Below are 27,225 nucleotides of genomic sequence, written 5' to 3'. Positions count from 1 at the left end.
ATACCTAACATCCTACTTGATTTAGTTGAAGGTAATCACTTTGATCTGGGAAGTAAGTTTTTTTTTTTTTTTTTTTTTTTTTGGTGTGGCGACAGTCACTCACCAATAATATAGTACGTTGACACTGGCTTTAAATTAACAAAAACTTCATATCCACTTGTTTTTGTTCCTAAAAGAAAAGCAACTGAGATCAATCTACTGATCTATGCACCGTGCAATAAACATGTTGGACTTCGTCAGTCCGTGGAAAGACACATTATGGACAGATCACACTCATGGTACACTAATATTAACAACATTTTAATCGCTAAAACAAATATACACTACTAGGTGCATAAACCCTGTAAAGAAGAATAGGAAACTATCAGTTAATGCAAGTGAGCGGATGCGGGCACTGAGCCAAAGGGACCACAAGACAGCAGTCCTTGACTGGACTTCAGTCAGGCGGGACGTACAGGTTCGTTCTACCAGGTACTGTACTCTCCTTACGTTATCTTTCTTTTCTTATAACAGCATATTAGTGAAATTTTCATATAACATTCATTATTCGCCAGATTAAGACAATAAGCCACATTTAGTTGTTTGCAAAGCTAAATACTAAAGAGAGATACAAATGTTATTTTTTTTGGTGCTCAGACTAGACAAAAATACATAAATATATTCAACGAAGTAAGTGGAATTTGACATTTGTATTTTTTTTTATATTTTATTTAAAACATCATAAATACAAGGCTGCTTAAAAATTAAATAACATCACTGTACATATTCCATAGAGTACACCAAGATTCACACCATAAATGCCAGAGAAAAGTCTTTGTAACTAATACGAATAAATATATACGACAAACACACCATAAAACGCATACGTACGTTTCACTAAACACACACAGTACCAAAAGGTATAACTGCGCAACAAATATAACACTGGTGGAAACCCCACTAAACCCATTATAAGTTACATTCACATCATACAAACATGTTACATTAATGATTAAACGATAGTTTATGTAATATTCATACAAAATGTACAATTGTTTATAGATATTCCAACTTAGACACAATTCAATGATTTACTCTAAAACACAACTTCATTAATATAATAAATATTATATAAATTGACGATCATATTAATCGTCAGCAATTTCCATCTATTCAATATGTGTTCAATCTTGATACCTATGAACTACGTTTGAATCACAGATAAAAATCACAACATTACGAAATATTTATAGGATAAATACGGACGACTTAGTGTAATGTACACGTGTTATATCCCTTTAATACTTTGGTGACTCACAGACTAGACTGAACAGTAACAGGGAAGGGATAAAACATTCATATATATATATGCATATATATATACATATATACATATATATATACATATATATATATATATATATATATATATATATATATATATATATATATGTAAAGCAAAAGACTTGGCAGACGATGCACCATCCCCCAAATGAAAAGCAGGGGTGTCACTAGCACGTTAAGAGACCATACAATAAGTGTCAGGGGCCCGAGACTGTTCAACTGCCTCCCAGCACACATAAGGGGGATTACCAACAGACCCCTGGCAGTCTTCAAGCTGGCACTGGACAAGCACCTAAAGTCAGTTCCTGATCAGCCGGGCTGTGGCTCGTACGTTGGTTTGCGTGCAGCCAGCAGCAACAGCCTGGTTGATCAGGCGCTGATCCACCAGGAGGCCTGGTCACAGACCGGGCCGCGGGGGCGTTGACCCCCGAAACTCTCTCCAGGTAAACTCCAGGTAATATATATAAATATATATATAAATATACATATAAATATATATATATATATATATATAAATATATATATATATACATATAAATATATATATGTGTGTGTGTGTGTGTGTGTCGTGCCGAATATGTAAAACTGGTCAATTAGCAAGAACTCATTTAAAATTTAGTCTTTCCTAAAATTTTCTCTTATGCGTTTAAAGATATATTTTTTTCATTAATGTTAATGTAAAAATTTATAATTTTGCACCAAAAGGAACTTAGAAAACTTACCTAACCTTATTATAACAAGAACAATTTATTTTAGCCTAACCTAACTAAATATATTTTAGATTTGTTTACAATAATTTAATACTAAACAAACACAGTGAAATATATTTTTTTCGTTAGGTTCAGAATGATTTTGGCGAAATTATTGCATACACAAATTTTAATTTGTCCTATATAGCAAGATGAGCGTTGCTATTTAAGCCAAGATCGCAAGTTCTGCCTATTCGGCACGACATATATATATATATATATATATCATAAGAACATAAGAACATAAGAACATAAGGAGGAACACTGCAGCAGGCCTGTTGGCCCATACTAGGCAGGTCCTTTACAATTCATCCCACTAACAAACATTTGACCAACCCAATTTTCAATGCTACCCAAGAAATAAGCTCTGATGTGCAGGTCCCACTCAAATCCAACCCCTCCCACTCATGTACTTATCCAACCTAAATTTGAAACTACCCAAAGTCCTAGCCTCAATAACCCAACTAGGTAGACTGTTCCACTCATCAACTACCCTATTTCCAAACCAATACTTTCCTATGTCCTTTCTAAATCTAAACTTATCTAATTTAAATCCATTACTGCGGGTTCTCTCTTGGAGAGATATCCTCAAGACCTTGTTTATATCCCCTTTATTAATACCTATCTTCCACTTATACACTTCGATCAGGTCTCCCCTCATTCTTCGTCTAACAAGTGAATGTAACTTAAGAGTCTTCAATCTTTCTTCATAAGGAAGATTTCTAATGCTATGTATTAATTTAGTCATCCTACGCTGAATGTTTTCTAACGAATTTATGTCCATTCTGTAATATGGAGAACAGAATTGAGCTGCATAATCTAGGTGAGGCCTTACTAATGATGTATAAAGCTGCAGTATGACCTCTGGACTTCTGTTGCTTACACTTCTTGATATAAATCCCAGTAATCTATTTGCCTTATTACGTACGCTTAGGCATTGCTGTCTTGGTTTAAGGTTGCTGCTTACCATAACCCCCAAGTCCTTTTCGCAATCTGTATGGCTAAGTTCTACATTATTTAACTTATAAGTGCTAGGGTTATGGACACTTCCGAGCTTCAGAACCTTGCATTTATCTACATTGAACTGCATCTGCCACTTTTCTGACCAAGAGTAGAGTTTGTCTAAATCCTCCTGAAGTTCCCTAACATCTACGTTTGAATCAATTATCCTACCTATCTTCGTGTCATCGGCGAATTTGCTCATATCACTAGTAATTCCTTCATCAAGATCATTGATATATATTATAAACAACAACGGGCCCAAGACTGATCCCTGTGGAACGCCACTTGTTACTGATCCCCACTCGGATTTAACCCCATTTATGGACACTCTCTGCTTCCTGTCTGTGAGCCATGATTCGATCCACGAGAGCACTCTTCCCCCAATGCCATGAGCTGCTACTTTCTTCAACAGTCTTTGGTGCGGAACTCTATCAAATGCCTTACTAAAATCTAATAAATAATATCAAATTCTTTATCGTGGTCAACAGCCTCAAAAGCTTTACTGAAAAAAGTTAATAAATTAGTTAGACAAGACCGGCCTCTTGTGAATCCATGCTGAGTATCATTAATCAAGCTATGCTTATCGAGATGGCTTCTTATAATTTGAGCTATAATTGACTCTAGTAATTTGCCTACAATTGAGGTCAGGCTTATTGGGCGGTAATTTGACGGTAACGACTTGTCCCCTGTTTTAAAAATAGGAATTACATTAGCCATCTTCCACATATCAGACACTACACCTGTTTGAAGAGATAAATTAAAAATATTAGTTAATGGTTCACAGGCTTCCATTTTGCATTCCTTTAGAACCCTTGAAAAAACCTCATCAGGACCCGGTGACTTATTTTGCTTCAGTCGGTCTATCTGCTTCACAACCATTTCACTAGTGACTATGATGTTACATAATTTATCTTCTTCTGGCCCACTATAAAAATTAATTACCGGAACACTACTAGTGTCTTCCTGTGTAAAAACCGAGAGAAAATAATTATTTAAAATCGAGCACATTTCATTCTCTTTGTCAGTAAGATGCCCATAGTTATTTTTAAGGGGACCTATCTTATCTCTGACTTTTGTTCTATATACCTGGAAAAAACTTTTTGGGTTAGTTTTAGAGTCCCTAGCAACTTTAATTTCATAGTCCCTTTTAGCTTTTCTTATCCCCTTTTTAATGTCCCTCTTAGTGTCAATATACTGATTCATAAGATGACCCTCGCCTCTTCTGGACATGGATACAAGAAGAATTCGAGGATGCATCGTGGATAGATTTCTTCCCAGATGATCCACCGATGATAGCCTGGGAGAGGGACTTGTCCCTACAAGATGGACTGACTAGGGCAGAATTCCCAAGACCGATGAGATCGAGGACAGAAGAAGCTAGAAAAAACCCTACCTAACCTACGAGAATGAGTGGACAACAACGTAAGCAGGTCCTGAAAACTTTGAGCGGTGTGACGAAAGGAACACTGCACTGGACCCAACGACTGCGACACCATTAAGCAACTTGTCTCATCTACTGACGCTTTCGGCACTTCTCACCAAACCCTAACCTTATTCCGGACGCAGTAGAGGCGACAGGATGCCCGTTTGCAGCAAGACTTCTTCAGTAAGATGGAGAAATTGCCTAGGATGGCCGACATGCGATCCAGATTTCTTCCTGTTGCTTCCGGCACTTCACAGCAAAACCTAACCCATTTCCCGGGCACAGGAGGACTGACGGAGAGTTTGACAACATTGAAGAAACAGCTGTAACCTAGATTGTAAAACTACCCAGGATAACCATTTGTTCTCTGGTGTATTTCTGCTATTTCTTGCGTAGTCTCACATGGAGACTGGACAAATTTTTATAAAACCTTTTTTAACCTAGACAGATATACTACCTAGGATAACCATATGTTATTTGTTGTTATGAAACCCCTTGGGTATACTACCTGGGGTAACCATATGTTTCCCAAACATGTACTTTCTACCGAAGACCCACAAAAGCCTGGATATCGAACTAGGTACCTTCAAAACCAGGCCAGTCTTGTCGGGCTGTGCAGCACCAACACGACCGGTAGATAAAGTAATGACAGCAGTCCTTATGCCGTTGTTAAAGCTGCTCCCTGACAGAATCAAAGACACAACCCACTTCCTGCAGATCTTAGAAGATACGAAAGCCAGCCTGGGGGAGGCCCCACAGGACTTGATGTTTGTATCCCTGGATATTGAGTCCCTCTACCCTTCGATACCACAGCAGGAAGCATAAAACGTTATTGCAAGGACACGTCTTCTCACCTCACTTACCCCTTTCCCCCTCATTACCCACGAAATATAAATGTAATCCACGATAATATAATCTAAAGCTCGTCTAACTTCCTGGTCTAATCCACCGATGTCGAGACTTAACGTGCGCAGGACCTTCACCCCTCTCCCCCCCACCCTACCTAACCAACCCCTGACATCTTCTAAACCTTCGCAAAAATAGACAACATGAAAAGTTAGTTTAGTTTAATATGTTTATTATGCACCCCATACCCATCCTGTGGGCGGTAGTCAAAAGATTACAGAGGTACATAATTGGTCCAGGGACTGGACTCCAAAGTTTTGATAGCTGAGCAAGTTACAAAGGTAATGAACTAGATCTGGTCATAATCATGACCAAGTTACAAATGTAATGAGTTCCAGGTTGAGCTGGTCACACTCATGAATAATTGCAAAGGTAATGAATCATAAACACATTAATCATGATAATTTACAAAGGTAATGAGCTCCAGGTAGAGCTGGTCACAATCATGACAAGTTTCAAAGGTAATGAATGATAAACACGTTATGACATGATTACAATCATAGACAAATTACAGAGTAATGAGCAGTTAACAAACATAGCAGGGAATTCATCCATTACCCCAACAAATGTTGCTAGGTGCCTGTCTCTCCTCGGCAGACATCCATTGCAAACAGCAGCAAGTTGCCCAGGGATCTGCTGCTTGCACGAGCACCATCGACCCTCCCCAAGAGGTCCAAGAAGCCAGTGACTCCGTTAGCAGCCCGATGGAGAGCTGTCCTAGGGACATGTCAGCGTCCTGGTGGACGCCAAGTTGATTGAAGATCCCAGGCCCTCGTGTGCACGGATGTTGAAGCTTGAGGAACTGAGTACACACTGCCTGTGGCACACCTGGCAGCTGCCTCGCGGTCGAACTCCACGATGCTGTCCCACAGAGAAGTGTGAAGGGTTGAATGACTGATTCATCAGGAAATGCGTCCCGACACGAGTCTTAATCTTAAGATGGCCCATCTGAGGATCTCGAAGATGTCTTGTACAATCTGAGGTTGATAGCTGGTCTATGGCCGTGATCAGTCTTGTTGTAGTCCCTGTGTGTTCCGCTTCTGCTCCCTTCAGGTCCCTCAGAGCAAATTCGAGGAAATTAGCAGTTTCCAATAGATCCTTTAGACTCATTCCCGCATATATAGGATTTTCAATTAACTTGTCGTTGCCACTCATCCCAATATATTTAAGCGAAGGCACGAGCGCAACACCTGCTGAGAAACATTCAGAATTACACTGCACCATGAAAAGCCGTGTCTTCTCCACAAAACCCACACCCACCACGACTCTTATGGATCGAAGTATTGCCCCTGACGGCAATATACCTTGTAAAAAACGGAACATGACTTCACGCACCCTAGGCCGTAATTTCAGCTTACTAAATCTGAGCCAAATATTTTCCCACGAGTACATGGAGAACAAACCTTCTACTGGAGCTGCGCACGTACCTACTTAAAACCCTTATGCGAATGATTTTCCGTTCCCTTACCATCAACAAAGCCCGTAGTACAATCTCACATTCCCTCAATTCCATTCCCCCATACCACTTTTTCAACCTCATATATACCTGTTCCATATTTCCCGCCATCACACCCACACGCCAAACCTCCCACTTTAGAAAAACACATTTTACCCTACGCTTTAAGTCCAACAATCCCAAACCTCCTCGACGGACAGGTAACATAACAACCTCACGTTTTAACCAATCACACCTCGATCCCCACAAAAAGGTAAATACTCGTCTCAATATTCCATTGATCGCTGTCCCTGTAATCGGGAATACAGCCGCAACGTGCCACACCTTACTATACAATAAAACGTTAACAACGATCACACGTTGGGCCAGAGTGAGATGTTGGGGCCTCAAAACACCCAGACGACCAATGACCTTTTCCAATGTCCTAACTGAATTTTCCTCTCGCGCCATATCCAAATCGTCTCTATAAATAATACCACAAATCTTTAATGACATCGCAGTCGTGTTAACCACGTTACAGCTCACCATTCCTCCCCCTTTCCAGGTACCCAACCCCATGATCATTGACTTTTCACTATTTACCTTCATACCCGTGGCTCGTTCAAACACACGCACAACATCTTCCAACACTTTCATAGACATCCGTTCACACACCAAAACAGTTGTATCATCCACATAACCTATTAATGCCGGCCAACAAGTCCCTTCCCCTACCCCCTTCACCCCGGAACCTGACTGTGCTCTCAATCATCCTATAAAAGGGATCCTGAAAACACGCAAATAAGATCTGTGACATAGGGCACCCTTGTCGTAAACCTCTACCCATCTCAAAGTCCGTCCCCATACACCCATTTATTTGTACTCTCATCTTTGCTCCCTTATACAGCGTGTTTACCCACCCAACTATTTCTTCTCTATAACCCTGTCTCCTAAGTATACTTTGCAGTGCACCTCTTTCCACTCTATCATAGGCGGCCCGCCAGTCTAAGGCCAGTAAAGCCGCCCCCTCCCCCCTTCCCTTTGACTCCACAAAACTTCTTAAAATCCCGTGACCTTCTAACATCGACCTGCCCGGCAACCCAAACTGCGATGGTGAAACAACCCTCCCCACCACGCATTTTACCCTATTACCCAAAATTTTAGCGAAAACCTTATAGTCTGCACAGAGCAACGATATTTCCCTGTTCTTCCCAAGGTTTGGCTGCCCTTTGCCTTTCGGGGCCAGCACCACAACTGCTGTATTCTGTTTATCCCCTAACGTACCCTTCTCCTTCATACAATTTAATAATCTTACCATGAACTTTCCAATCAACGCCCAGTGCTGTAAATAAAATTCCACTGGTAAACCATCAATACCCGGGACTTTGCCCTTTCTCATTCCGTGTAAAGCAATTTCAATTTCCTTCTCAGTAATATCCCCACCCAAAGCCTTCCTATCACTATGACCCAACTTGCACTTAGCATATGTGCACACCCTATTTAATTCCACTTCATCCACATCACTACTAGTCCAGTATTTTTTATACCACATATCCGCATATGCACTCATAGCTTTCGAGTTTCTTATCACTTGACCTGCTCTATGGTTTCCCATCGTCTCATTTACCTCCAAGCTCGGGATTGCCGTCAGCGCCTGGTTTTGCTTTTGCTGCCGCAACACACACGCGGATGGCTTGTCTCCCCACAAAACATCTAATCCTGCTTGCACCCGCACCGCTTGAAGCCGCTCATTATGCAACGTTCGCAAGCTCTCTTTTATGTCCTCAATCTCGTCCATGGGGTAAACACCACAAACCTTTCCCTGCCCATAATAACCTCTTAATCGATCCTCTAAATAATTCACTAGCCCATATTTTAGAGTGTTTATACGTTTACCCTCCCTCACATAAAAGGATTTTATCCTTTCTTTTGCTACCGAGTCCCACCACATTACAATGTCTTCTACCTCCTGAGCTTCCTTGAAAGCTCTTTCCATAGCATAGAAAAACCCTCTAAACCTTCCTCATCACTTAACACACTAATATTTAATTTCCAATAAGTCCGATAAATTTCTGCCATCCCCTCCCACCCTACCTCCACTACTACTGCCCTATGATCTGACAAGACCGTCTCGACCGTATTAAAAGACTTTGCAACTACTCCTTGAGAAATATACACTCTGTCTAACCTTGCAGCATATCCCCTTCTGATAAAAGTATGTTCCGTGTCCCACACCCCTCCCCCAAACACATCACGTAACTTAACATCCCTCAACAAATCTCTGAGAGGTGCAGACATATGCCCAGCCCCTTTGGGTTCGACGTCAGCCGCCCTTATGACACAGTTCCAGTCACCCCCCACTATCGCCACTTCCAGAAGTGCACGCAAAAAATAAACAAGGTCCTCACACACAAAATCCTTTCGAACCTTCGTGCTATTCTCCGCAGGGGTGTACACACTTACCAAAGATACACGCTTTCCCATCCAAGTCTCATCCACTCTCACACCCTCCCCCACCCCCCTCACACCTCTGCAATACAAACAGGCTCGTCTCTTTTATTAAAAGACCCACACCACTTTTCAAATGGATAGTTGGCAGGGTCAGTACTTTATAACCTGCAACCTCCAACACTTCTCCCTCTTTGAAATTGTGTTCTTGAAGGAACATAACATCAACTCTGTGTTTGCTAAGAAAACTGTTTAACCAATCTCTCTTTAGTCTAGTACATAAACCGTTAACATTAGCAGTCATACACCTAAGGCCTGTTATATTTTCCGCCCTTGCCTCTTCTCCTCTCGTTTTTCACCATTTGAATTGTTATTTCTATGGGTTTTCTTCACAGTACCTTCCCATTCGCCTCCCTTCTTGCTATGGCGTCCCTCATGACCCCCCCCCCCTCTCCATCCCTTCCTTCACCCATCCTCTCAGTTTTCTTCCCAGTCCTCTGTGCTGGCGTCAGTACATCATCTGAATCTGACATAGCTGCTCGTTTCCTCGTAACGTTCTTATCCTCCATGTCAAGGTCTGAGGAAGCCTCACGGTGTACCTCAACATCCACTTTACAATGAGGTATGAAGTCCCCCGATGTCTCAGTCTCGTCGTCATTCCGCTGAGTCTCATATTGTTGACAATATGGACTCAAAAAGTCTCCAGCTACGTCTTTCGTAGACGGAGCTTCCAGCACAGGGGGTGACAAGGTCTTTAAAACTTCGTCCAATTCCTCCCCTATATTTAACACGTCATTTCGGGGTACCAATCCAGCAGATCTTATCGGCAACGACCCAGGTGCAGGGAGCTGAGGGGAGGACTCACTCTAATTTCTAAAAGCCTGTTCCACCATCTGACTCCACAAACGACCACGCCCTTCCTCTGATGATCGATGCTCACCTTCATCACGTGTGACCGGGGCTACCTCTTCTTGCACAGGTTTGGTCATGCGTCTGTTCTTTTTGCATGCCACTGCTATTACCTGGAGAGAGTTCCGGGGGTCAACGCCCCCGCGGCCCAGTCTGTGACCAGGCCTCCTGGTGGATCAGAGCCTGATCAACCAGGCTGTTGCTGCTGGCTGCATGCAAACCAACGTACGAGCCACAGCCCGGCTGGTCAGGAACCGACTTTAGGTGCTTGTCCAGTGCCAGCTTGAAGACTGCCAGGGGTCTGTTGGTAATCCCCCTTATGTATGCTGGGAGGCAGTTGAACAGTCTCGGGCCCCTGAAACTTATTGTATGGTCTCTTAACGTGCTAGTGACACCCCTGCTTTTCATTGGGGGGATGTTGCATCGTCTGCCAAGTCTTTTGCTTTCATTCGTCGCTCAACCTCTGGGACGAGCGGACGTGAGCTGAGCCTGCCCTCTGCTGTCAGCCGGTGGCAACTTGGTTTTCTCAAAATGGCGCAGCAGGCAAGAAGAAGGGTAAACACTGTCGGCATAGAAGTGGTGTGTGGGGCTGTGCATGCCCACTCAGCTCAAGTTTTATTACCTGCCATCATCAGGGACACATACGGCATTGCCAACGAAGAGCTGTATGGTGTAGCCTTGAACGGGGCATATAGAATTTTTGTGAAATTTCTCCATGCAAGTGTATACGAGGACATAGTCGCCAGGTTCCAAGATCTTTGTGTACCAGTGAATCCTGCAGTGACGGTAAGGCCACATGATGTGTCCCGCCATTATACGTGGGTGAAGATCAGAAATGTACCCTTTGAGGCTGATGAGGCAGACCTACGTGCCGTCTTCGAGAAGTTTGGGACTGTTCATATGGCGACATTGGGGAAATGGAAGGAAGGATCGTATTCTGGGATGCCTGAAGGAAGTTTTTCCTTAAAAATGACATTGAGGCATCCTATTCCTTCCTATATTTTCCTAGAAGACTTCAGGACTCAAGTAATGGTGACTTACGCAGGGCAACGACATACCTGTCGATTATGCGGTGCCTATGATCACATTGCTGCACAGTGTGATAAACAACAGGGTACACAGGCGAAGGAGCAGCATAAGGAGGCATCAGAGGACTTTGAGATGTTGAATTTGGCACGACCTGAGTCGGTTTCCTTGAACAAGATTTGGAGTGTGGAGGTCGTGGAGGCCTTGAGGGAGGAAGAGTGTGTAACTCTTCCAAGAGAGTCATGCATTGCCGGGCAGGCACCGGAGACCAAAGATGTGGTGTCGCTGGGTGAGAACAGGGCTGTGGAGGCTACCATTGATTCAGTCCTTCACGACCTGTTAGGAACCCCAGGAGAGGTCACAGTAGAGGGGCTTGTGGGTGCCCTGGATGCTGTTGGGGTTCCAGGTGGTGAGAGGGGGGGAGGCATGTCAGAGACCCAGGTTGAGGCTGGGTTGCAAATTGGCACGGTGGTGGCGGAAGTGCACGGGGATGGCTTCCGGGTGCAGGCGGGGAGAAAGGCTCAAGTGTCACGGAAGAGAGCGGCAGTACCCTCCGACGTGGACGATGTGCTCACTCCGGCACAGCGTTCGGGCAAAAGGGTTTGGGCTGAAGTGGTTGAGCATGGACCTGGGGGGTCCAGGGGCAAGGGGCATGTGAAAGCAGATCACAGAATGGTGATTGAAGATCAAGGGCGTATAAAGGGGAAGGGGGATAAAGGTGGTGCAATACGTAAAGGAAAACCTCCATTGACAAATTCAAGAGTCTCTCTATAAATGTTGATGGTCTGAAAAATTCTAGGAAGTGTGTATGGTTTCATGAGATGCTTATTAGGTATGGTGTGGATGTAGTGTTTGTGCAAGAGCACAACCACAAGCTGGGTTGTATGTTGATGATTGAGGGGTATACTGTATATGCGGCACACTCAACAAGATTGAAAGGAGGAGTGGCTATTTTGGTGAGGGAGGCTAGCCCGTTTACTGTACATCATTGTGAGGAGGGGGGTGAGGGGAGGGTTATAAGAGTGGATGGGACATGGGGAAGAGATAAGATGTCTTTTGTGTGTGTTTATGGTCCGGTGGAGGGGGACAGTCGAGTGAAGAATGAGTTTGTACGTGAAGTGTTGGTGTATCACTTAAGGCCGCTTCCAGCATTAGCTGTGGTGGAAGGGGACTGGAATTACGTTATACGCCGCAAGGATGTGGAACCTAGAGGAGCAGGATATTGTTCTGGCGTTCTGAGGAACCTGTTAACCAGGGTGAGGTTGGTGGATGTGGAGGGGGGGCGGCGTGGGAGGTGCAGCACACCTTTGTGAGGCAGGGGTATGCTGCACGGCTGGGCAGGATATACGTGACAAGGAAAGCAGTGGTGCGGAGTGTAAGGGTTTTGGATGTCTTTTTTTCTGATCATAGAGGTGTTTTGGTGGATTTGGGATGGGAGGGTCGGCTGAACAGGTATAAGAGTTATTGGAAATTGAATGTTCGGTTGCTTCAAGATGTTGAGGGGAGGGTCCTATTTGCACAATGGTGGAAAGGCTTATGGGAGGGGATGGAAGTCAATGGGGATGTGTTGAGATGGTGGGATGTGACGGCGAAGACGAGGATTCGAGAGTTCTATGTCCGACAGGGAAGGCACAAGAATCAGTTGGCTTATGGGCTTATTAGGTATCTGGAGGGGCAGTTAAGGGAGTATTATGAGAGAGGAAGGGGGGGATGGGAGCCCCAGTGGCTGACATAGAGGGAGTGAAGGAACGTCTAATGGAAGTGCAAAATGAGAGGTTTGATGCGGCAAGGGTTTTAGGGGGGTTGGAGGAGGTCATGTGGGGTGATAGACCATCGGCGTGTGTCCTGCGAGGGCAGGGGCGCCGGCGTGTTGCAATGGAAATGGTGGGTTTGAGAGTTCTTGAGGACATCGAGGGGTATAGGGAGGGACAAGATTTGGTGACGACGGAGGGGATGGGAGGGTATGTTGATGCTTGGCTTAGTGCACATATGAGGAGTGTGGGTGTGAGAGAGGGGGCTTTAAGAGAGACAGGGGGATGGGTGCAGCATGTGCTGGACAGGAATAACAGGGAACAGTTACAGGGGCCTATTGTGGAGGAAGAGGTGTGGACGGCTTTAATGAGTATGAGCAGGGGTAAGGCGCCGGGGATTGATGGGCTGCCTGCGGAGTTTTACATACAGCATTGGGGAGTATTAAAAGAATTTTTGGTGCAATTATTTAATGTCATAAAAGAGAGGGGTGCGTTGGGATCTTTGCAGGCAACAGCGCTAGTAGTTTTGGTGCCAAAGGGTGAAAGTCAGTGCACAGTGAGAGATTACCGGATGATATCACTCATGTGTGCAGACTACAAACTTTTTGCAAAAATTTTGGGAAATCGTATAAAAAAGGTAATAGTGAGGGGTCAATATGGGATTCCGGGGAGATCAATGTATGAGGGGCATGGGGTTATTAGAAGGTTTATTGAGGGTCTGCAAGAGGGGGAACGAGGGGTATTGGCATTGGATTGGAGAACGGCATATGACAGTGTCGAGAGGGAGGCTCTCTGGAGAATCATGGAGTGGCAGGGGTTCGGGAAGGACATTGTGAATTGGGCACGTACTTTATATCAGGGAGTTGGGATGTGTGTACACGTCAAAGGTTCGGACCATCAAGGGTTCGGACCAGTCGAGGTTTCGGACCAGTCGATCTGATCTGTTCAGTGGGTCACTTATTTAAAACATACTAGTCGGTGATTTGGGCTAACACATAAAGGATCTACTTGAAATTATCTACCCGAGTAATATGTGATTTGATTGATACAAAAGTATAACTTGCGTGTTGAAGAGCCGGAGATTTCTGGCAGCTCCTACAGTGAAGAACGGTCGAGCCTCAACCCTTGTTTATCAATCGCTGTATCTAGCTTTTCTAGTTTTTTTTTCGTCTCCACCACAATAAATGCTATATTATCACTATAGTTGACTGGTGGAAATTTTGGAGGAAGGATGCTTTTTCTGTAGTAATAATTGCTTCTCGTTGTGTATATTGCGATCGCTGGTAACTACAGGTTATATGAAATTCACAGTATACCTCTGGTATTTCAAGAAAAAAGAAACTAATGAAAGTCACTTCACTCCACTAAGTACCATTATAATACTGGTTAGTTGCTACTACAACACTGTATTCTGCTATTCACTGGTATCACTAGATTATATGCGAGTACACTAGCAGGCCAGGAAGATTATTAAAACAGCTGACCACTGTGGTAAGTTTCTGGCGACTTCTGGCACCTGCCTCTATAGGCTTATCACTTCATTTACAAATTCACCTGTTTTCAAATGACACTTTAGCCTTTATCATCTATATACTAGGGAGCCACTGTAGTATACACTATACACTATGTATACACAATGTTATCAGGGAGACTTTCTTTCCTCTGACAAAGAAAAGTTCTATTATTATTATTTTGCACACAGAACACAGGCCTATGATTCCCCTCTGGCAGTAAACTCTGCTAGGTAGTGCACACTAATTATCCTTTTTTGACTCAGTATATAATGTTTTCCGCCCAAGATTGGTTCCAGGCGCTAGAGGGATGTATCGTATAGGATTGATGGCACAAATTAAAGTTCTAGCACATAAGAGCGACCGTGTAAACACGAGAAAACCCGGAGCACAACGAGGCACGCGGCACTGCTCCACACTGGTTAACATGTGGTCATACTCTCCACAAATGCGACACGTACACCGTTGTCCAGGATATAAAACCATTACCTGTGTCCTAAAATCTTGAAGATACACGTATGATGGTATGGGTTGCCACAACGTCATTTTAAGGCTGAAAGTACCTTCCGGCATACCTGCGTAGGCACCCATCAAACACTTACCCTGCTGGGCAGAATGCACAGTCCCATATTTCTCAAATACGTTTCTGATGTCAGCTTCGTCGCCTCAAAGGGGACATTCCGCAACTTTATCCAGGTATAATATCGAGACACGTCCACCAGTCTCACACGCACAGCAGGCGTAACGTCAAAACACACATCTTGAAAGCGTGTAACCACCGAATCATATACTGTCGCAGCAAGCAGTTTCACAAATATTCTATGCGCTCCATTCAACACTACCCCATACAATTCACCGTCTTGAATGCCATATGTCTCCCTGATTATCTTGGGTAAGAGTATCTGAGCTGAACTAGGTGTAATCGCACCTCGAAGTAGTTCAATACCAATAGTATTAATGCATCTGCGATGACAAACCGCCATCTTAACACCAGTAATTTTCCAGTGGCGTCAACAGAGACACAACACCTCCTCGGACCACCGCTGTCAGGTTACTGAGGAGCGTCAGGCAAAGGGTCTACACGGCCCAAGAGCGATGCAGACAATGATTCTCTAGCTTTCTGACGTAGAAACAGTAAGGAATTACAAAAAAATACATGAGGAATATTAATATTCTGACAGACTGTTATGCCCCTCGGTCGTAATTTAATGTTAATGCGGGATTTTTTCACTTAATATTTTTTTTTTATATTTCATTTAAAACAGTTCATACAATATACATAGATAGTTACGTATATAAATATGATGTAAATATACATAAAAAGAGGCATTATCAGTGGGTGTGTTGCGGTCCACTAAGTAACACTATTCATAATGATTCTGATATACACCTAACTACATAACTAACACACTACTGCAAAAAAAACACAGTGCTTCTATCACTGTTTTTTCATAATGCAAAATGACACAAAGCACTTACAATACTAGTGACTCCCCCCCCCAACATTTACGTTATTATTATTTTTTTTATTTAAAACATCATAAATACAAGGCTGCTTAAAAATTAAATAGCATCACCATACATATTCTATAGAGTACACCAAGATACACACCATAAATACCAGAAAAAAAACTTTGTAACTAATACGAATAAATATATACGACAAACACACCATAAAACGCATACGTACGTTTCACTAAACACACAATACCAAAAGATATAACTGCGCAACAAATATAACACTTGTGGAAACCCCACTAAACCCATTATAAGTTACATTCACATCATACAAACATGTTACATTAATGATTAAACAATGGTTTATGTAATTTGCATACAAAACATACAATTGTTTATAGAAATTCAAACTTAGACACAAATTCAATGATTTACTCTAACACAAATTCATTAACATAATAAGAACATAAGAACATAAGAAAGGAGGAACACTGCAGGAGGCCTGCTGGCCCATACTAGGCAGGTCCTTTACAATTCATCCCACTAACAAAACGTTTGCCCAACCCAATTTTCAATGCCACCCAAGAAATAAGCTCTGATGTGAAAGTCCCACTCAAATCCAACCCCTCCCACTCATGTACTTATCCAACCTAAATTTGAAACTACCCAAAGTCCTAGCCTCAATAACCCAACTAGGTAGACTGTTCCACTCATCAACTACCCTATTTCCAAACCAATACTTTCCTATGTCCTTTCTAAATCTAAACTTATCTAATTTAAATCCATTACTGTGGGTTCTCTCTTGGAGAGACATCCTCAAGACCTTGTTAATATCCCCTTTATTAATACCTATCTTCCACTTATACACTTCGATCAGGTCTCCCCTCATTCTTCGTCTAACAGGTGAATGTAACTTAAGAGTCTTCAATCTTTCTTCATAAGGAAGATTTCTAATGCTATGTATTAATTTAGTCATCCTACGCTTAATGTTTTCTAACGAATTTATGTCCATTTTGTAATACGGGGACCAGAACTGAGCTGCATAATCTAGGTGAGGCCTTACTAATGATGTATAAAGCTGCAGTATGACCTCTGGACTTCTGTTGCTTACACTTCTTGATATAAATCCCAGTAATCTATTTGCCTTATTACGTACGCTTAGGCACTGCTGTCTTGGTTTAAGGTTGCTGCTCACCATAACCCCCAAGTCCTTTTCGCAATCTGTATGGCTAAGTTCTACATCATTTAACTTATAAGTACTAGGGTTATGGGCACTCCCAAGCTTCAGAACCTTGCATTTATCTACATTGAACTGCATCTGCCACTTTTCTGACCAAGAATAGAGTTTGTTTATTATATAAATTGACGATCATATTAATCGTCAGCAATTTCCATCCATTCTATATGTGTTCAATCTTGATACCTATGAACTACGTTTGAATCACAAACAAAAATCACAATATTGCGAAATATTTATAGGATAAATTTGGACGACTCAGGGTAATGTACACGTGTTATATCCCTTTAATACTTTGGTGACTCACAGACTAGATTGAACAGTAACAGGGAAGGGATAAAACATGCATATATATATATATATATGCAGGTTTGTAAACCCAGATATCTGGACCTATAAAACACAATCAAAAACAAAATACTAAGAAAACTTGTGACTCAAGAAAAAACGAGTCTTTACACAAAAGAAAAGCTTCAAAAACATAAATACTGTAAAGGCACCACTGTCATTCTGTACACAAAAGGTATAGTAAGTAACCCTAACTCCAGAATCAACAAACACATATCCATAACAACTAGAACACATCCACGCCCAATCTCATATGCACGCAACTCACACCTCCCCCCCCCCCCAAGAGACGAGCCAGCTATTGCCCACAGACCTACACGGAAACTTACCCGGCATGCCCGTAAATTATTCACAACTGCAGACCAAACCAAGTTGGGGGTGGTATTGCAATCTATTACTCTAACCAATTATCTTGTATTAGCACCACTTGCTTTAGTGATGAATATGGGGAATACATTTTTGCTAATTTTACTGTAAAAACCTTAAGACACCTATAACAATCGGTGCCATTTACCGGATACCTCACCCAAACATCCCAAATTTCAGTGAGAAATTAAAGTCACTAATAACAAACAGACAAATGAATAAGCACCACCTTCTCTTAGCTGGAGACTTCAACATCAACCTTGGCTTACTAGATGATCAGCCTGTAACTGATTTCATCAACAATATGAACAACACACTTCTCATACCAACAATAACTAAACCAACCAGGCTCACCGAGACAAGTGCAACCATAATAGACCACATATGGGTCCAATATACTAGCCCCCCTTAAATCAGGGATAATCACAGATAGCACTACAGACCACTACCCTACCTTCCTCCTGACAAACATTAGTAAACCACCACTTGAATACAACAAAGTCTCATTTAGACTCCATGACGAGGCCTCAGTAAGGAAGTTCACAGCTGACCTAGAGACTGTTGACTGGCCTACAGAATTCTCCAAGGCCAATGGTATTGATGACTGGACAGACATTTTTCTTAACAAATTACTTAGACTATACAACAAACATTGTCCTATAAAAACAAAACAGATCACAAACAAATGGCTTGGCTGCCCATGGCTAACCAGCACCATTCTGAAATCCATTGACAAGAAACACCAATATGAAAAGCAATATAGACAGGGCTTAATACACAAAGATATTCTTAAACACTATTCATCAGCTCTCACCAAAGTAATAAAGAAAGCCAAACAACTATACTACTCCAGTAGATTCACAGACACTAGAGGAGATATAAAAAAGACCTGGAAAACACTCTCTCAGATTCTAGGGACCCACAAACTGAGAAAAACCAAGAATATTGTTCTAACTAAACCTAATGAAACACCACTACATCCCACTGACACAGCTAACAAGATAAACGACTTCTTCTCAACCATAGGATCTAATCTCGCCAGTAAAATCCCACATACCAATGCCCATGCCGGGGACTACCTAGATGGGAATTTCCCAAATTCCTTCTATCTTGCACCAACTGAGCCCACGGAAGTCACCGAAATTATAAAGTCACTTAAAAATAACTCGGGGAATCCGTCTCATGTCCCACCATTACTGTACAAGCGAGCGGCCCATGTCCTTTCGCATGCTATTTCATTACTTTTTAACAAGTCACTAGAGACTAGCACCTTCCCGAAACTACTCAAGATGGCAAGGGTTACACCAATACATAAAGGTGGTGACCCTACAGACTTAAACAACTATAGGCCAATATCTAACTTAGCATTGCTATCCAAAATCTTTGAGAAACTCGTGCACAGGAGACTGTATTCATTTATAACGGCTCAAAACATACTCAACCCCTGCCAATTTGGATTCAGGAAAAATAAAAGCACTAATGATGCAATCATAAAAATGCTAGATCTGCTTTACACAGCATTGGAAAATAAGGAATATCCACTAGGAATTTTTATTGACCTAAGAAAAGCTTTTGACACAGTAGACCACGGCATCATCCTACTCCACAAACTTGATCATTACGGTATAAGAGGCCATGCGCTTGCTTATTTCAAATCTTACATTACTAATAGGTATCAGTATGTCACCATTAAAGACACAGCATCAGCAACACGGCCACTTGATACTGGAGTTCTGCAGGGAAGTGTCCTTGGTCCCCTGCTCTTCCTCATATACATCAATGACCTTCCAAACGTATCCCAACACCTGAAACCCATTCTCTTTGCTGACAACACGACTTATGTCATCTCTCACCCTAATCTTGCCACCCTCAACACCATTGTGAATGAGGAGCTGATCAAAATATCGACTTGGATGACAGCCAATAAACTTACGCTTAACACTGACAAAACCTACTATATTATGTTTGGTAGCAGAGTAGGAGATGCACAAATTAACATTAAGATTGACAACACTCTAATTACCAGAAATAATGGGGGCAAATTCCTAGGCTTATACCTTGACAACAACCTGAATTTCAGCACCCATATCCAGCATATAACCAAAAAAGTATCCAAAATGGTTGGGATCCTCTCCAAGATATGATACTACGTGCCGCAAAATGCCCTTCTCACACTATACCACTCACTTATTTATCCATACCTCACCTATGCTATTTGTGCTTGGGGATCAACTGCAGCAACACACCTAAAGCCAATAATAACCCAACAAAAAGCTGCAGTAAGAATAATCACTAAATCCCATCCCTGGCAACACTCCCCCCCCACTCTTCATAGACCTAAACTTACTCCCTATTCAGTACATCCACACTTACTACTGTGCAATCTACATCTACAGGGCCTTAAACTCTAATATCAACCTTGACCTAAAATGCTTTCTTGATAGTTGTGACAGAACCCACAGGCATAACACCAGACACAAACATCTCTACGACATTCCCCGTGTCCGACTAAACCTTTACAAAAATTCAATGTATGTCAATGGCCCTGAAATCTGGAACACCCTACCTGAGAACTCTAGAACTGCAGACACATTCATCACCTTCAAAACTACCATTAGAAAATATCTTATCTCCCTGATACACCCCGTCAACTAAGTACACAAATACCACCTGGTGGTTCACACTTACACTCACTCACCCATTTGACCATAAACAGAAATATTAATCTCAATCTTAAAATAATGAATCCTGTGATACTCCAATACTGAAACTATGTACTGTGCCAAAACAAAAGCATTCACATTGCTAAACTCACAAACTAGTATTTAGTCACTTAGCCATAATACCAACTTACCTCATAATTTGTAATATTTTACAATTAAGAATAAAACTAAGTCTGCCCAAAATGCCTAGCCATGCTAAGCGTTCTAGTGGTACACTCTGTAATCATTATTTTACAACATGTAAACCACACAATAACCAAATTTCTGTAAACTCAGCATTGTAATCCTTATAGAGAATAAACTTTGAATTTGAATTTGAATTCACAAGGCTTTCAATAGTTAGCCTTTTATAACCGTCCGAAAAACCCTTGTCCCACCTCATCCCATACGATTCCCTATTCCTACACATTGTACGATAAAACGTTATTGCAAGGACACGTCTTCTCACCTCACTTACCCCTTTCCCCCTCATTACCCACGAAATATAAATGTAATCAACGATAATATAATCTAAAGCTCGTCTAACTTCCTGGTCTAATCCACCGATGTCGAGACTTAACGTGCGCAGGATCTGCACCCCTCTCCCCCCCACCCTACCTAACCAACCCCTGACATCTTCTAAACCTTCGCAAAAATAGACAACATGAAAAGCCGTGTCTTCTCCTCCACAAAACCCACACCCGCCACCTTCCACGACTCTTCTGGATCGTAGTATTGCCCCTGACGGCAATATACCATTTAAAAAACGGAACGTGACTTCACGCACCCTAGGCCGTAATTTCAGCTTACTAAATCTGAGCCAAATATTTTCCCACGAGTACATGGGGAACAAACCTTCTACTGGAGCTGCGCACGTACCCCCCAGTAACCTACTTAAAACCCTTATGCGAATGTTTTTCCGTTCCCTTATCATCAACAAAGCCCGAAGTACAATCTCACATTCCCTCAATTCCATTCCCCCATACCACTTTTTCAATCTCATATATACCTGTTCCATATTTCCCGCCATCACACCCACACGCCAAACCTCCCACTTTAGAAAAACACATTTTACCCTACGCTTTAAGTCCAACAATCCCAAACCTCCTCGATGGACAGGTAACAACCTCACGTTTTAACCAATCACACCTCGATCCCCACAAAAAGGTAAATACTCGTCTCAATATTCCATTGATCGCTGTCCCTGTAATCGGGAATACAGCCACACCGTGCCACACTTTACTATACAATAAAACGTTAACAACGATCACACTGGCCAGAGTGAGATGTTGGGGCCTCAAAACACCCAGACGACCAATGACCTTTTCTAACGTCCTTACTGAATTTTCTTCCCGTGCCACATCCAAATCGTCTCTATAAATAATACCACAAATCTTTAATGACATCGCAGTCGTGTTAACCACGTTACAGCTCACCATTCCTCCCCCTTTCCAGGTACCCAACCATATGATCATTGACTTTTCACTATTTACCTTCATACCCGTGGCTCGTTCAAACACACGTACAACATCTTCCAACACTTTCATAGACATCCGTTCATACACCAAAACAGTGGTGTCATCGACATAACCTATTAATGCCGGCCAACATCTCCCTTCCCCTACCCCCCCTCACCCCAGGAATTGACTGTGCTCTCAACCATCCTGTAAAAGGGATCCTGAAAACACGGAAATAAGATCTGTGACATAGGGCTCCCTTGTCGTAAACCTCTACCCATCTCAAAGTCCGTCCCCATACACCCATTTATTTGTACTCTCATCTTTGCTCCCTTATACATCATGTTTACCCATCCAACTATTTCTTCACCGTAACCCTGTCTCCTAAGTATACTCTGCAGTGCACCTCTTTCCACTCTATCATAGGCGGCTCGCCAGTCTAAGGCCAGTAAAGCCGCCCCCCCCCCCTTTGACTCCACAAGACTTCTTAAAATCCTGTGAGCTTCTAACATCAACCTGCCCGGCAACCCAAACTGCGATGGTGAAACAACCCTCCCCACCACGCATTTTACCCTATTACCCAAAATTTTAGCGAAAACCTTATAGTCTGCACAGAGCAACGATATTGCCCTATACTTCCCAAGGTCTGGCTGCCCTTTGCCTTTCGGGACCAGCACCACAATTGCTGTATTCTGCTTATTCCCTAACGTACCCTTCTCCTTCATACAATTTAATAATCTTACCATGAACTTCCCAATCAGCGCCCAATGCTGTAAATAAAATTCCACCAGTAAACCATCAATACCCGGGGCTTTGCCCTTTCTCATTTCGTGTAAAGCAATTTCAATTTCCTCCTCAGTAATATCCCCACCCAAAGCCTTCCTATCACTATGACCCAAACTGCACTTGGCATATGTGCACACCCTATTTAATTCCACTTCATCCACATCTCTACTAGTCCAGTGTTTTCTATACCACATATCCGAATATGAACTCATAGCTTTCGTGTTTCTTATCACTTGACCTACTCTATGGATTCCTATCGTCTCATGTACCTCCAAGCTCGGGATTGCCATCAGCGCCTGCTTTTGCTTTTGCTGCCGCAACACACACGTGGATGGCTTGTCTCCCCACAAAACTTCTTCTAATCCTGCTTGTGCCCGCACCGCTTGAAACCGCTCATTATGCAACGTTCGCAAGCTCTCTTTTATGTCTACAATCTCGTCCATGGGGTAAATACCACCAACCTTTTCCTGCCCATAACAACCTCTTAATCGATCCTCTAAATAATTCACTAGTCCATATTTTAGAGTGTTTATACGTTTACCCTCCCTCATGTAAAAGGATTTTATCCTTTCTTTTGCTACCGAGTCCCACCACGTTACAATGTCTTCTACCTCCTGAGCTTCCCTTGAAAGCTCTTTCCACAGCATAGAAAAACCCTCTAAACCTTCCTCATCACCTAACACACTAATATTTAATTTCCAATAAGGCCGATAAAATTCCGCCATCCCCTCCCACCCTACCTCCACTACTACTGCCCTATGATCTGACAAGACCGTCTCGACCGTATTAAAAGACTTTGCAACTACTCCTTGAGAAATATACACTCTGTCCAACCTTGCCAACCCTCTCCATTCCTTCCCTCTAACATCCTCTCAGTTTTCTTCCCAGTCCTCTGTGCTGGCGTCAGTACGTCATCTGAATCTGACATAGCTGCTCGTTTCCTCATAACGTTCTTATCCTCCATGTCAAGGTCTGAGGAAGCCTCACGGTGTACCTCAACATCCACTTTACAGTGAGGTATGAAGTCCCCCGATGTCTCAGTATCGTCGTCATTCCTCTGAGTCTCATATTGTTTACAATCTGGACTCAAAAAGTCTCCAGCTATGTCATTCGTAGATGGAGCTTCCACCACAGGTGGTGACAAGGTCTTTAAAACTTCGTCCAATTCCTCCCCTATATTTAACACGCCATTTCGGGGTACCAATCCAGCAGGTGGTAATGGCAACGACTCAGATGCAGGGAGCTGAGGGGAGGACTCACTCTCATTTCGAAAAGCCTGTTCCACCATCTCACTCCACAAACGACCACGCCCTTCCTCTGATGATCGATGCTCACCTTCACCACGTGCGACCGGGGCTACCTCTTCTTGCACAGGTTTGGTCACGCGTCTCTTCTCACATGCGGCCGCTATAAGAACATAAGAACGAAGGAACACTGCAGCAGGCCTACTGGCCCATGCGAGGCAGGTCCAAGTCTCTCACCGGCTTAAGCCAATGCACCCAACCCAGTCAGGTCAGGTCACCTTGACTTAAGGGAGGAACACGGCAACCGTCCTGGTAGCACAAGCTAATCAGGTCCAACTCACACCCACCCACACCCACTCATGTATTTATCCAACGTATTTTTAAAGCTACACAACGTTCTGGCCTCTATGACTGTACTTTGGAGTTTGTTCCACTCATCCACAACTCTATTACCAAACCAGTACTTTCCTATATCCTTCCTGAATCTAAATTTTTCTAACTTAAAACCATTGCTGCGAGTCCTGTCTAGGCTAGATATTTTCAGCACACTATTTACATCCCCTTTATTTATTCCTGTCTTCCATTTATACACCTCAATCATATCCCCCCTAATTCTACGTCTTTCTAGAGAGTGCAGATTCAGGGCCCTCAGTCTATCCTCATAGGGAAGGTTTCTGATACATGGGATCAACTTTGTCATCCTCCTTTGTACATTTTCCAGAGCATTTATATCCATTCTGTAATACGGTGACCAAAACTGTGCAGCATAATCTAAATGAGGCCTAACCAAGGATGTATAGAGTTAAAGAACAACCTGAGGACTCCTATTATTTATGCTTCTTGACATGAAGCCAAGGATTCTATTAGCTTTATTGCGAACACTTATGCACTGTTGTCTTGGTTTCAGATTACTGCTAACCAGAACTCCTAAATCTTTTTCGCAATCCGTAATATTAAGATCTACATTATTTAGTTTATATGTGGCATGGTTATTGTCCTGTCCAACATTTAGAACTTTGCATTTGTCTATATTAAACTGCATCTGCCACCTCTCCGACCACTACATCAGTCTACTCAAATCTTCCTGGAGTGCTCTAATGTCCTCTTCAGAATGAATTCGACGGCCTATTTTGGCGTCATCGGCAAACTTGCTGATGTCGCTCTTTATGCCCTCATCTATGTCGTTTATGTATATTGTGAACAGCAGGGGGCCCAACACTGACCCTTGTGGAACACCACTCGTGACGCTTCCCCACTCTGATTTCTCCCCATTTATGCAAACTCTCTGCTGCCTATTTGTCAACCATGCCTCTATCCAAGAAAAAATTTCTCCTCCTATTCCATGTGCCTTAATTTTCCTCAATAGTCTCTGATGTGGGACCCTGTCAAAAGTCTTACTGAAGTCCATATACACAATATCATATTCATTACCATGATCTACCTCCTCAAATACCTTAGTGAAAAAAGTTAATAAATTCGTAAGGCAGGAACGCCCCTTTGTAAAGCCATGCTGAGATTCGTTGATTAATTTATGCTTTTCAAGGTGGCTACGAACTGCCTCGGCAATTATTGATTCCATAAATTTTCCCACTATGGAGGTTAGGCTTATTGGTCTATAGTTCGAAGCTAAGGACCTGTCACCTGCTTTGAATATAGGTATCACATTTGCCATTTTCCACTTATCTGGCACCATGCCAGTTTGTTTACCTGGAGTTTACCCGGAGAGAGTTCCGGGGGTCAACGCCCCCGCGGCCCGGTCTGTGACCAGGCCTCCTGGTGGATCAGAGCCTGATCAACCAGGCTGTTGCTGCTGGCTGCACGCAAACCAACGTACGAGCCACAGCCCGGCTGATCCGGAACTGACTTTAGGTGCTTGTCCAGTGCCAGCTTGAAGACTGCCAGGGGTCTGTTGGTAATCCCCCTTATGTGTGCTGGGAGGCAGTTGAACAGTCTCGGGCCCCTGACACTTATTGTATGGTCTCTTAACGTGCTAGTGACACCCCTGCTTTTCATTGGGGGGATGGTGCATCGTCTGCCAAGTCTTTTGCTTTCGTAGTGAGTGATTTTCGTGTGCAAGTTCGGTACTAGTCCCTCTAGGATTTTCCAGGTGTATATAATCATGTATCTCTCCCTCCTGCGTTCCAGGGAATACAGGTTTAGGAACCTCAAGCGCTCCCAATAATTGAGGTGTTTTATCTCCGTTATGCGCACCGTGAAAGTTCTCTGTACATTTTCTAGGTCGGCAATTTCACCTGCCTTGAAAGGTGCTGTTAGTGTGCAGCAATATTCCAGCCTAGATAGAACAAGTGACCTGAAGAGTGTCATCATGGGCTTGGCCTCCCTAGTTTTGAAGGTTCTCATTATCCATCCTGTCATTTTTCTAGCAGATGCAATTGATACAATGTTATGGTCCTTGAAGGTGGGATCCTCTGACATGATCACTCCCAGGTCTTTGACGTTGGTGTTTCGCTCTATTTTGTGGCCAGAATTTGTTTTGTACTCTGATGAAGATTTAATTTCCTCATGTTTACCATATCTGAGTAATTGAAATTTCTCATCGTTGAACTTCATATTGTTTTCTGCAGCCCACTGAAAGATTTGGTTGATGTCCGCCTGGAGCTTTGCAGTGTCTGCAATGGAAGACACTGCAAAAAATTTCTCCTCCTATTCCATGTGCTTTAATTTTCCTCAATAGTCTCTGATGTGGGACCCTGTCAAAAGCCTTACTGAAGTCCATATACACAATATCATATTCATTACCATGATCTACCTCCTCAAATACCTTAGTGAAAAAAATTAATAAATTCGTAAGGCAGGAACGCCCCTTTGTAAAACCATGCTGAAATTCGTTGATTAATTTATGATTTTCAAGGTGGTTACGAACTGCCTCGGCAATTATTGATTCCATAAATTTTCCCACTATGGAGGTTAGGCTTATTGGTCTATAGTTCGAAGCTAAGGACCTGTCACCTGTTTTGAAAATAGGTATCACATTTGCCATTTTCCACTTATCTGGCACCATGCCAGTTTGTAGTGATATGTTGAAAAGATTAGCCAAAGGTTTGCTAAGCTCCTCTTTACATTCCTTTAGAACCTTTGCATACAGTTCATCAGGGCCTGGGGATTTGTTAGGTTTTAATTTAT

General features: G+C 42.8%; 1 pseudogene; it reads left to right on the top strand.

Annotated features, from left to right (window-relative positions):
• The first annotated feature begins 329 nt into the window (after positions 1–329).
• LOC128691085 (glutathione peroxidase-like) overlaps positions 330–27,225 on the top strand; it is a 117,995-nt pseudogene continuing 91,099 nt past the window's right edge.

Source organism: Cherax quadricarinatus, chromosome 27 (assembly GCF_038502225.1).
Source record: "Cherax quadricarinatus isolate ZL_2023a chromosome 27, ASM3850222v1, whole genome shotgun sequence".
NCBI lineage: Eukaryota > Metazoa > Arthropoda > Malacostraca > Decapoda > Parastacidae > Cherax > Cherax quadricarinatus.
The sequence above is the reverse complement of the archived record's forward strand: the minus strand, read 5'-3'. Positions and strand labels throughout refer to the sequence as shown.